Genomic DNA, 13,357 nt, shown 5'->3' on the forward strand with positions numbered 1-13,357 from the left:
ATCTTCGGCATCAGCCTCCGCCAGCTTTCACCATCTGACATGGAATCAAATTGGTGAAATTGGTAGCTACCCCGATTGAGCAGAGCAAATCCGTGATGTCACATCAACATCAATCATCGTCAACATGTCAACTCCGTGCAAGTCGTACATCACAACACCACCAGAAGTCGCTGCCAGTACCGCTGTCACATCCGTATTCCCGAATTCTGGAAGGACCAACCTCGTTTGTGCAGCTGGAATCAATTTTGGCACCTCAAAAGATTCAAATCGCTAATATTAGAGAATGCGAAAATAATGAAGTCTCAGCAGTCAACGACAACATCAGCAGAAATTCAAGCCAGAAAATAGAAATCAACCAAACAATAGAAAATGTGCTAACTCAACTAAAACATGTGCAATTGAAATAATAATTGTGCCATGAAGAATGACCGTGAAAATTTCCGACGCAGCAGTTACATTCGTCGAACTAGAGGCCAAGGTCGCCTAGTGAAGTAAGAAGATTTTGTTATTATAATATGTATCAACGTATGCAGAAAAATGAGAAAAATCATGTGATTGGAAGCTAACGAACTAAGGAAACTAAAAAATCGCACAGCCAGCACGGCTTCTGTGCTATCTACCCGTCTAACCGCCTTATTTTTACCGACTGAAAAAGTGGTATGAGGTTTTTAATCGTTACGGGAGCAACATATCAGTGATAAGCAACAATGCCAAATGAGCAATATGTTATATGCCACGAATGGTTCAAAGATAGAAACTTACGGTGAGAAAACTCTGACTCTTAACTTGGGATTACAATCATTTAGAAAAATGTGAATCCCTCCAGAGCGAATAATTTCTTAGGTTATCCGATAACGAGCCAAGGAATCGCCCAACAGAGCAGAAATCAAAGCAATCGATGAATTGAAACACAGTTAAGGAATTGAGAAAATTACGCAGCCGCGTATCGAAGTTGAATACTTTGAATATTTCAAGAATGATAATTCGCCTATCCTTTGGTCTTCAGAAGCCGATAACGCTTATGAAATGTGCAAGGACACAAGGCATGAACGCTGTGACTACAGCGCACCCATGGCGTAAAGCCGAGCTTGCGCGAGGGCAACCTACGACTGTGAAAACGCCAGATAAGGAAGAAGCCAGTGGTTATGTTTTGTTATAATCTCATTTTTATAAACGTTTCCCCATTTTTTACCACATGATTTGTATAACGTAGATAGTTATTGTAATTTGTATTATGTAATTAGCTCATTATTTTTATTTCTTGTATGTAAATATGTAGAGATTGAACATTGAACCATGTATTAACGTAGATAATTTATGTATGTTATTGTAGTTAGCGCATTATTTTATTTTTTCTTATTTAAAGGGGGGGAGTACTGTGCCGGTATGCACAATACTAAATCTCTTCATATCTTATCTTGATCACGTTCACAGTGTCAGCACATTTATCACGTATAGTGCTGATGCTGTGACGTCATTTACCTTTAATCTATATCGTATAAATAGTCACGCAGTTCGTGTTAATAAACAGATTAATATCAGAGACTAACTACAACCCGTGTCTCATTCATACGGTCCCCCAACATGGCACAGACAGCTATATACCTCGGTCACCAAACCCGTTGATTGCTCAACTTCAGATCCAAGAGCTAAGCTAACTCGACACTATACCGAAGATATCCCGGACATCAGCCTATACGAGATTAGGATGGCTCTAAAACAGCTAAAGAACAACAAGGCACCGGGTGATGACGGAATAACATCGGAGCTTCTGAATGCGGGTGGAACACCGATACTGAAAGTCCTTCAGAGACTCTTTAACTCGGTCTTACTCTAGGGAACTACGCCAGAGGCATGGAACAGAAGCGTGGTGGTGCTCTTCTTCAAGAAAGGTGATAAGACCTTGCTGAAGAATTACAGACCCATCTCGCTTCTGAGTCATGTCTACAAACTGTTTTCGAGAGTCATCACGAACCGTCTCGCGCGTAGGTTCGATGACTTCCAGCCTCCCGAACAAGCCGGATTCCGAAAAGGTTATAGTACCATAGACCACATCCATACGCTGCGGCAGGTTATACAGAAGACTGAGGAGTATAACTTGCCACTATGCTTGGCGTTCGTGGACTATGAGAAGGCCTTCGATTCGATTGAGACTTGGGCAGTGTTACAATCTCTCCAGCGGTGCCGTATTGACTATCGGTATATCGAGGTGCTGAAGTGCTTGTACAAAAACGCCACCATGTCGGTCCGAGTACAGGAGCAGAGCACGGGGGCGATTCCACTGCAGCGAGGCGTTAGGCAGGGAGATGTTATATCTCCGAAACTGTTCACCGCTGTATTGGAAGACGCTTTCAAACTCCTGGAATGGAAAGGATTCGGCATAAACATTAATGGCGAGTACATCACTCACCTTCGGTTTGCCGACGATATTGTAGTCATGGCAGAATCGTTGGAAGATCTTGGCACAATGCTCGAAGACCTTAATCGAGTTTCCCAACAGGTAGGCCTGAGGATGAACATGGACAAAACGAAGCTTATGTCGAATGTCCATGTTACGCCCTACCCAGTTTCAGTTGGGAGCTCAATTCTCGAGATTATCGACAAGTATGTCTACCTCGGACAAACGATCCAGCTAGGTAGATCCAATTTCGAGAAGGAGGTCAATCGTCGAATCCAACTCGGCTGGGCAGCGTTCGGGAAACTACGCAACATCTTTTCGTCCAAAATACCTCAATGCCTGAAGACTAGAGTGTATAACCAATGTGTGTTACCAGTGATAACTTATGGCTCGGAAACGTGGCCTCTCACTATAGGCCTTATACAGAAGCTCAAAGTTGCACAGCGTGCTATGGAGAGGGCTATGCTTGGTGTTTCTTTGCGAGATCGAATCAGAAATGAGGAGATCCGTAAACGAACCAAAGTCGCTGACATAGCCCGACGGATTAGCAAGCTGAAGTGGCAATGGGCAGGGCACATAGTACGCAGAACTGACGGCCGATGGGGCAGAAAGGTTCTGGAATGGAGGCCGCGTACCGGAAAACGCAGCGTGGGACGTCCACCTACAAGGTGGACCGACGACATCGTAAAGGTAGCAGGGAAGCGCTGGACGCAGACCGCTGCCAATCGATCAACATGGAAAGCATTGGGGGAGGCCTATGTTCAGCAGTGGACGTCCTATGGCTGAAATGATGATGGTGATGATGATGATCTAAAGTGACGGGACCAGTGTCCTACCGGGTCGATACTGGTAACGGGGTCGAGTGGCGAAGGCACCGATATCAAATTTTGCCAGTTGGTAACAAATCTAGATTGTCATTATCGCGTGCGAGTATTGGAACTCAAAAAGGGGAGAAAAGTAGTAGTGACTTAGAGGAAAATTATGAGGACGCATCAGAGGGGCCCGGCGCGAGCGGAGACGAGGCGCCGCGTCGCCGCCGGGGGCTTCAGCGCGGACGGTAAGGGCTTTCGTGCGGTCACAAAATAAAAAGTAAAATGTCAATTGTAATACTTACTTGGTTTAAAACTGAAAACTGTAACACGTATTAAGAACATAAATAACAGACATAAGATTGTTTAATTAATTAGTACCACTTAGGTAATTTAAAGGGGAAAGGTGTTGGGTAGTTTTATCTAGATTTATATTGGTTGTATGTATATGTGGGTATGCGCTATACAATAATAAACCAGTCAGTTTCTAGTCTCTGTGTTTGATTGACGTTACAAGGGCCACACATGTTTGTTTCCTTGATAGCCAGGCTATTGTATTTCCTCCATATTGTGATACTGATCCTGTCATGCTCTTGCGGTCTGTCGAATTTCCTGCCCAGTCAGCATCTGAAAAAGATTTTATTAGTATGTCTTCTTCGTTCTTCTCATAGATTGGTCCCATGTCAACGGTCTCTTTCAGGTATCTCAAGGTTCTCTTGGCTTGAGTCCACAGACTTTTTGTCGGTTTGTCCAGGTATTGACTTAGATATGATGTTGTATAGGCTATGTCTGGTCTTGATACTGTTGCTACAAACATTAGGCTGCCAATGATTTGCCTATAATATAGTATGTTGTCACATATTTCTTCACTTGTGTCAACTTGAAATCCCTTTGTAATTGGAGTACTTGTGCCTTTACAATCTTTCAGTTCAAATTTTTGTAATATCTTGTTTATCTGTCTTGTTTGTGTTATTTTCAAGGTATCTTTTGTTCTATTTATTTCCATTCCTAGGTATAATTTAAGTTCTCCAAAATCTTTTACTTGAAATTTTTTCTTTAATTCTTCTTCTACAATTTCTATATCTTTGTCCATCCAAATCCAGTAATTATTATGTCGTCAACATAAACCAGTAAAAATACTTTCCTTTCATTTCCACAGAATAAACAAAAGTCATGTAATGATCTTTTGAATCCTCTTTTCTGTATGTAGGTGTCAAAACGTTGGTTCCAGCACTTCGGGCTTTCTCTTAAACCATATAATCCTCTGTTCAATTTCAGTACTTTATCTTTCTCAACTTTGACTCCTTCAGGTGGTTTTATGTAAACTTCTGATTCTATCATGCCATTTAAGAAGGCTGTAGGAACATCGAGGTGTCTCAATGGCCAGTTATTTTGAACTGCATGTGCTAACAAAGCTCTTACTGTCGTTGTTCTTGCCACAGGTGCATAGTTTTTACCAAAATCTTCGTGTTCTTTTATTTGCAAACCTCTGGCTACTAATCTTGCCTTTTTCACATTATTTTCTTTCAGCTTAAATATCCATTTTGCATCAATAGCTTTCTTATTCTCAGGTAAGTCTGTCACTGTCCATGTATTCATCTTTTCATGTGCTTTTAATTCGCTTTGTACTGCTTCTTGCCAACCTTTATTTTTATTATCTATATTACTTGTATCTTTCTCTATTATTTTCTTCCTTGTTTGTTTTACTGTTTCTTTTTCTTCATTATTTATTACAACATTCTCATTTTCATCTGTAGATTTTTCATTTTCAAACTCATTCTTTGGTATGTACTTTATATCTGTTTCATCAAAACGAACATCTCTTGTTATTGTTATTTCATCAGTCTCCGGTATCCATACTTTGTATCCATTTTTCCCATAACCAATCATTCTCACATGTATTGCTCTTTGATCCATTTTGTCTCTTTTAGGTAATACTACCATCCTACCTTTTGCTCCAAATGTTACTAACTTCTTGAGTATAAATTCCTTTCCAAATATTTTTGCTGGTATTTTGTAGTTGGTCGCTTTATTTGGACATCTATTTATTTGATATGTTGCAGTGAGTACAGCTTGACCCCACAAGTGTCTTGGTAGATTTGATTCATCAAGTATTGTCCTTGCTCTATCGTAGAGAGTCCTATTCATTCTTTCACTTTTGCCATTCATTTGCGGACTGTAAGGTACTGTATCTTCTATCTGTTTTCACAGAACCTTTTGAAACTATTTGATGAGTACTTGCCGCCGTTGTCACATCTCACTCTTTTGATCTTTATGTCCTTTTCAGTCTCAATCATTTTTATGTACGTAATTATGTTGTTTGCTGCTTCAGATTTATTTTTCAGTAGAAATGTGTAGATAAAATGTGAATAGTCATCTATTATTGTTTGAAAGTATCTGCTTCCTTCTTTGGTAGGTACTCTTGCTGGTCCCCCCGCCATATCTGAATGTATTAACTCACCAATTGCTTTTGATTGGGGATGGTTCACCGGTTTGAAAGGTACTTTTATTCTTCATACATGAATCACACACTTTGTCAACATACGGTAATTGCATCTTTGATAAACTATTTCTGTTCGGGTGTCCCAGTCTCATGTGCCAAATGTTTTTGTTATTCTCTGTATTCATGCTGTATGAACAACTTTGTTCCATTACATTAACTGTGAGTACATACAGCTTTCCAATTCTTTCACCAGTAAAAAGTTGATTATTATTTGCTTTTATTGTCACTTCCATGTTTCTAAATAATACTGAGTAACCTCTTTCAATCAATGTATTCACCGAGAGTAAGTTATGTGTCAGTCTTGGTACTATTAACGCTTCAATTGTAATATTTTTCCCTTTCAGGTTCACTCGTAATAATCCCTTCTTTTCAGCTATTAATTTGTCTCCATTCGCCAGTTTTATTTCCACAGGTAAGCCCAGTTGTTTTAAATTTGTCATATATTTTTCATATTTACTTTGTATGTAATGATGTGTTGCTCCTGAATCTATTATCATATTTATGATTTCCTTTTCATTATTTTCTGTATTTGATCTTGTCATAAACATACAGGGTGTTGATTTCAATACCCGCCATATTTAGGGAGTTGATTAAGTAGCTTATTCTGATCACGAATCAGCAAAAAAACTGACTTCAAATTTTTTTTTTATTTTACAGTGTGAGTCACGTTAAAGTGTACATATGAAAATAGATGAAACTAGACCTATTTTTATCGACAAAAAAGAGGTCAAAAAATTTTTGAGATTTTTTTTTATTTTTTTATAGAATTTTTTTTCTTCCTATTACTTATTGTAAAGAAAACGTAATAACTTTTAAACTAAGCAGTATATCCTGATAAAATAAATTCAGTAATAATGTAAATAACAGGCGATACTAAAAAAATACATAAAATACACAAAAAATTACAACAAATAAAAAAAATGATACTTTTTGAAAAAAATCTGCTTTTAAATTCGTGTGTTTTTGGTTATTTGATAAATTTCTCCAAAAAATGCCCCTATAACAGGTGGTTTTTATTACTTTTTATTATTCTCTATCGTATTATCTTTGTGAAACCAAAAATCGCATGTCTCTATCCCTATCACAACATTTGCTATGATCGTTTGAACAAAGGCCTGCCACAACATTATTCTCCGCTACAGGTAGAGACAATTTTAATTTTAACTAAAATGTTTATTTTACTTTGAAATATTTTGTTTTTATTTGAAATCTAACTTGTCTTTATCAAAACTACAAATCTAGAGCCATTTTCAGTTTCGTTGTTAACGAAGCTTTGAATGGCGCGCCCGGAGAGGCTTAGTTCAAACGATCATTGCAAACGTTGTGATAAGGATAGAGACATGCGATTTTTGGTTTTACGAAGGTAATACGATAGAGAATAATACAAAGTAATAAAAACTACCGGTTATAAGGGCATTTTTTGGAGAAAATTATCAAATAACCAAAAAAACACGAATTTAAAAGCAGATTTTATTCAAAAAGTATCATTTTTTATTATTTGTTGGCCTTTTTTGTGTATTATATGTATTTTTTTAGTATCGCCTGTTATTTAGCATTATTACTGTTTTTATTTTATCAGGATATACTGCTTAGTTTAAAAGTTATTACGTTTTCTTTACAATAAGTAATTGGAAGAAAAAAAAATCTATAAAAAAATTAAAAAAAATCTCAAAAAAATTTTGACCTCTTTATTGTCGATAAAAATAGGTCTAGTTTCATCTATTTTCATATGTACACTTGAACACTTGAGGACTCGCGCCTTAATTTGTAACATTCATACTCGCTACCGGGTGCGCTGGACCCAGTATATAAAATCCTATGTATTTTTCTAAAACTTTTAATAAAAGTGAAAACTAGTTTATTAGAAGGATAATATGATATAAACAAAGACAAAATAATAAATCAAATAGTCATAATATTTATTGCCTTATTCTAAAATAACAACTTATTTAAAAAATTGAAGGTTTTTCGGCAAAATGAAGGTTATTTTTGAAAATTTCTGTAATTAATTATTTAAAAAAATACCTTGTTTATTTTCGTAAGCTACTATAATTTGCCTACTTATACCAATTAACAATTAATGAGAAATTAGTATAAAACATTAAAAAATTCACTTTGTTTACCGGGTCCAGTGGACTCAAAAACACATTTTTCGTCTGTAGCAATCACATGCAGTGGGCTATTTGACGATTATGACCGCTATTGGCTGTGCTACAATGTCGTGGAAAGGTACTAAGAGCGACAACATCGCAAACGTCAAACTCTAAAAGTTATTACACAAAAATTGAAGAACTGGGTCCGTTAGACCCATTAGCGAGTCCTTAAGTGTTAACGTGACTTACACTGTATTTTAAATATCTACGATTTCCATAATCGACCACTACAGTGCAGAATAGTCCCCCAACGCAAACGGCGCGCGGCGCTCACCCGGTGACCCGGGCAAACGCTGCGCCCCCCGTCCCGCGCCTCACTACCCGCGCTCGCCCATGAGTCAGTCAACTATCAGCCACAATCAGCTGTGAGTTCAACGACGACTACTGGACGGAGCTTAATCCAAATCTACCCTAAAAATGTAATGAGTAAATTAGTTACTTACACCTTATCACGTTACGAGTTTATTTTTTGTTCTAAAAACTAATTAATTAAAGTAATATTAGTTCAGAAGTAAGGCCAGAAATAATACTCAATTATACAATACCAGTTTTATTTTCTTCTACAGACGGTATTACACAGAGAGGTCCCCTCGACTCGAGCGCTCGTAACAGAATGGATCGCGCGAGACCGAAAACAACCGTTAGCAACCGAGCGCATTCCAACTGACATAACTCACATTCCAACTTATTATTTCGCTTACCCGCATTTAATTATTAAAACAACAATATACATTTAAATTTCCAATTAACATCTGTTTCACAGTAAAAATGCTTACAGTCGGCCATTCTGAATCAACTGAGTCCTCCAGTTGAATTTAGTATATAAAAAAAATAGAAAACTATAAACATTATTACTATTATTAGTAATAATAATTGTTACTTAATATTTCATCCTCATCATCATAAATCAACATTGTTATTTCATTATCATTTTACATAAATTAATTTCATTATTAATACAATAATAAAATAATACTAATATTCAATATACCTACTACTAACTACTCATCAAAATATTACTAACTACTCATCAAAATACTACTAATTACTCATCAAAATACTACTATATACAAATTTATATTAACTATAACAAAATTCCGTTCGGCCATCTTATACCATAATTGTTCCACCAATTATAATACTGCTTACGACACAATTATAATACTACTTATAACATAATTAGGTACTCATTACCAATCACTAATAATACCAAGAAAAGAAATCCTTCTGATCATTTGCAAAACAGAATCAGTGCTTTAAACATATTTTTTTTTAACTAAATCAGAATCATTTACATCACAGCATTATCTTGTAAATTCTAACATACTCATCATTTGTAATTCATTATTAAATTCCACTATGTGAAGACTTATCCATATTCATCACAACATACAAAAGTAACACACTCATAATATTTAATTGTCAATAGACTCCATTGTGTGTAAATCGTTCCAACTACAAAATCATACACAATCTAACACACTCATAATTGTCAATAGACTCCATTGTGTGTAAATTGTTCCAACTACAAAATCATACACAATCTAACACACTCATAATCTATCTATATCTTATATATATATAAAAATGAAACCCGTTTTCCGTTGTCACGACATAACATGAAAACGGCTTGACCGATTTGGCTGATTTTTTTTTTTTTGTAGTTTTCTAATACTCTGTACAAGGTTTTTACGGAAAAAAATATAAAGAAAATCTCTACGCTAAGGCGGTACGAAGTTCGCCGGGTCAGCTAGTTGTCAATAGACTCCATTGTGTGTAAATTGTTCCAACTACAAAATCATACACAATCTAACACACTCATAATTGTCAATAGACTCCATTGTGTGTAAATTGTTCCAACTACAAAATCATACACAATCTAACACACTCATAATTGTCAATAGACTCCATTGTGTGTAGATTGTTCTAATTACAAAATCTAACACACTCATAATTGTCAACAGACTCCATTGTGTAAAATACCATCTTAATTTATCAAATGACTCACTGAAACTATCTCATAATTCAATCATTTATCATAAACGTACACATTTTAATCATTGAACTCATTATCGCTACACTCATCAGCGCTCTCAATATTGTCATCTATATTTTGTGACACTACATTTGTCTCACCCTCATCATTGCCTGCACATCCCAAATCAGTACGACTATCTCCGCTATCAGTTAAACTCTCCTCATCTGTGTCTGCCAACCCTTCTCGAGTGAAACTCAACCAAGGGTGGATTTTGTCTAAAGCTACAACTGCCTTATATTTACGGTTTTGTTTACGTGTCAAAGGCGTATCTTCGACCGCAAACCTATCATTGTTTAAAACCTTGACAATTCTGTAAGGCCCCTGCAATTTAGCCATTAGTTTCCTAGATTTTCCATCATTACTTCCAACCTCTCTCTCAATCCTAACTAAATCACCTGTTTTATATTTCCTACCTACTCTCCTAGTTTTATCAAACCTCTCCTTTTGTTTTGCTTGTTCCTCGTCAATTCTAGCGTTTACATTCTCTCTTATTGTTTGTAAATTTTCTTGTGAATTACCTACTTCACCCTGTTCAAGCAAAGATGTAACAATACCATCACTTTTGGCTCGCAATTTAGTTCCAAATAAGACCTCAGCTGGACTTTTTCCAGTACCCTTATTTATCGTTGTATTTAGACCTAGCTGAATCTCTTCTAAATGGACATCCCATTCATTTTCCTTACAATTGTGATTTTTCACCGCGAGGGAGGCCAAGATGGTACGATTGTATCGTTCCACTTGGCCATTCGCTCGCGGTGTCGCTACCGCGTTTAAGACATGTTTGATTCCCAGACTATTCACAAAATCTTTAAAACTCTTACTAGTAAACGATGTACCTCTATCACTAATCAATCTACTTGGTATTCCAAATAATAATAAACTAAAATATTGGTTCAACACTTTTATGGTCGACTTAGACTTTGTATTTTTAACTGCATATAAATTGACATATTTAGTGTAAGCTTCTACAAGTACCAATAAATAACTATTTCTAGATTTACTGCGAACAAATGGACCCAAATGGTCCATATGTACCGTGTGGAAAGGCTTATCTATTTTCGGAATTGGGTGAAGCAGTCCTTGCCTTTTCCCAGCAGGTATTTTATGGTAACTACACTCTAAGCACGATTGAACATACTTCTTTACGAATTTAGTCATTTTTGGGAACCAGTAAAGAGATTTTAATTTGTCTAACGTTTTGTCTACCCCAAAATGACCAAGTTCATCATGGCATTTTTTTAGTAGTTGCCATCTAAACCCCCTCGGAACTAACCACTTTAATTGACTGTCAACAACTCTATAAACTTTACCTCCCTTTATGCGATAATTTTGATAAACCTCATTAATTTTAGGCGTCTCAGGGTCCTCTAAAATTTGCTTTACTCGCTGAACTTCTTCGTCAGCTCCTTGAATGGTTGTTAACCAATCTTCTGTTTCTACCGCTAAAATATCGAAAACAGGCTCAGGCTCGCATGATTGTGGAATTGCGTTTCGGCTGAGTGCATCAACATGACACATGCGATTACCCGGCCTATACTCAACAACCAACCACAATCATACTCTTGTAGCTGAAGCCACCATCTGCCTATACGTGGTATTATATCTCTTTTGGACAAAGTAGTGCGCAATGCGTTACAATCGGTTACAATTACAAACTTTATGCCTAAAACATAGACTCTAAATCGTTGTAACGATGCGATAACAGCTAACGTCTCTAATTCGAAGGAGTGATATTTTTGTTCTTCTTGAGTCGTTTGTCTACTATAGTAGGCTACCGCTCTCCACCTACCTGTATTATCCTCCTGAAGTAGCATACCCGCTATGCCCGTCTTACAGGCGTCTGTATGTATCTGAGTATTAGCTCTTACGTCATACAAAGCTAATATAGGCCTTTTTACTAATTCGGACTTTAGTGTAGAAAATGCTTTTGCCTGTTCAGTACCCCATTCCCATCTACTGTCCTTTTTTAACAATCTTGTCAATGGATTAGCAATTATTGCAAAATTTTTAACGAATCGGCGGAAAAAGCACTTACCATCAGGTGATCCGTCTGCTCGTTTGCCTCCTGCTAGCCAAACCTAGGAATTGGCGTACTTCATGTTGATTTGTCGGACACTTAAAATTTTCAACAGCCTCAGTTTTCCTTGAACCAGGTCTAACCCCGTTTTTGCTAACCTCAAAACCCAAGTAATCTATTTCTTGACAGAAAAATAAACATTTAGACAATTTTAATGTTAAGCCTGCTTTTTTAATGAGTTCAAGAACTGTTTTTAATCGTTCCATGCCCTGTGATATACTATTAGCTGGAATTATAATATCGTCCATAAATGCAAACGCTTCATTTTTGACGTCTTTTAGCATTTTATTTATTGTTTTTTGGAAAACTGAGGGTGCGTTGGCTAACCCAAAAAGCATGCGTGTAAATTGATATTGGCCATCAGGCGTAACGAAGGCAGTTTTATCCTGTGACAATGGATCCAAAGGAATTTGGTAATATCCGGATGCTAAGTCCAGCGTTATGAAATACTGATAACCACCTAACTGATCAATTTGTCACGGTTGGGTGTCGTCCGTGAACGTAGGATAAATAAATGATACACGTCGTATTCAGTGAATTCCGGTTTATTGGCGCAGCGCCCGATCAATGCGCCTGCGCCTCCACAACTGACTCATACATAATAATATCGGGAATAATAACACATGCAGTAACACATACACATAGGTAGGTGGTACACATTACATCGTAGGTAATACGACCCCACAATATTCCCCCCCTTTTAAAAAAAAAATACATTGCTACTAAAAGTAATACAATCATACAGCATGAAAATAGAACCAAATATTATTTTACATTGAAAACAAAAATAATTTAGAATTTTGAAAATAACACAGGTTACACAGTACACTACACACACATTCACACTACAAAATTCGTGGGATTTTGTGCTGCGGCGGTCACGGGTGCGCCGGTAGGAGGTCGGGCCTTGAGGACCTTCTTGCGCAACCATGATCTGATCCTGTCACGGCATGAGTTCTTCAATATCACGACTAGTACGATGGCCATAATAATGGCGAAAGCCATCACGATGTAACCGTATTTATCGATTTTATGCTGCACCTCGGCCACCTGGCTTTGGTGCGACACAACTGTTGCTACAGCGATGTTGTTGTCTTGTTGACCTTTACTGCTACTAGCGCCCATTATAGATATTTACTAACTACTACAGTGAAAGATAGATATTATCTCCGAATACAGTGTAAGTGTGATTGTCAACTACTAATAAAAATATTACTTTATATATTGGGATCAGATCATGTTTACGCAATGTTTCGTCAAGATAAATCTGCATACAAATGACAAAAATGTACTTTGACCAGACCAATTACTTGAAAACATTATTACAAATCAATTTGCTTAAACTACGAGTAAAATGCAATAGCACAAACAATAGTGTT

Source organism: Ostrinia nubilalis, chromosome W, assembly GCF_963855985.1.
Source record: "Ostrinia nubilalis chromosome W, ilOstNubi1.1, whole genome shotgun sequence".
Classification (NCBI taxonomy): Eukaryota; Metazoa; Arthropoda; class Insecta; order Lepidoptera; family Crambidae; genus Ostrinia; species Ostrinia nubilalis.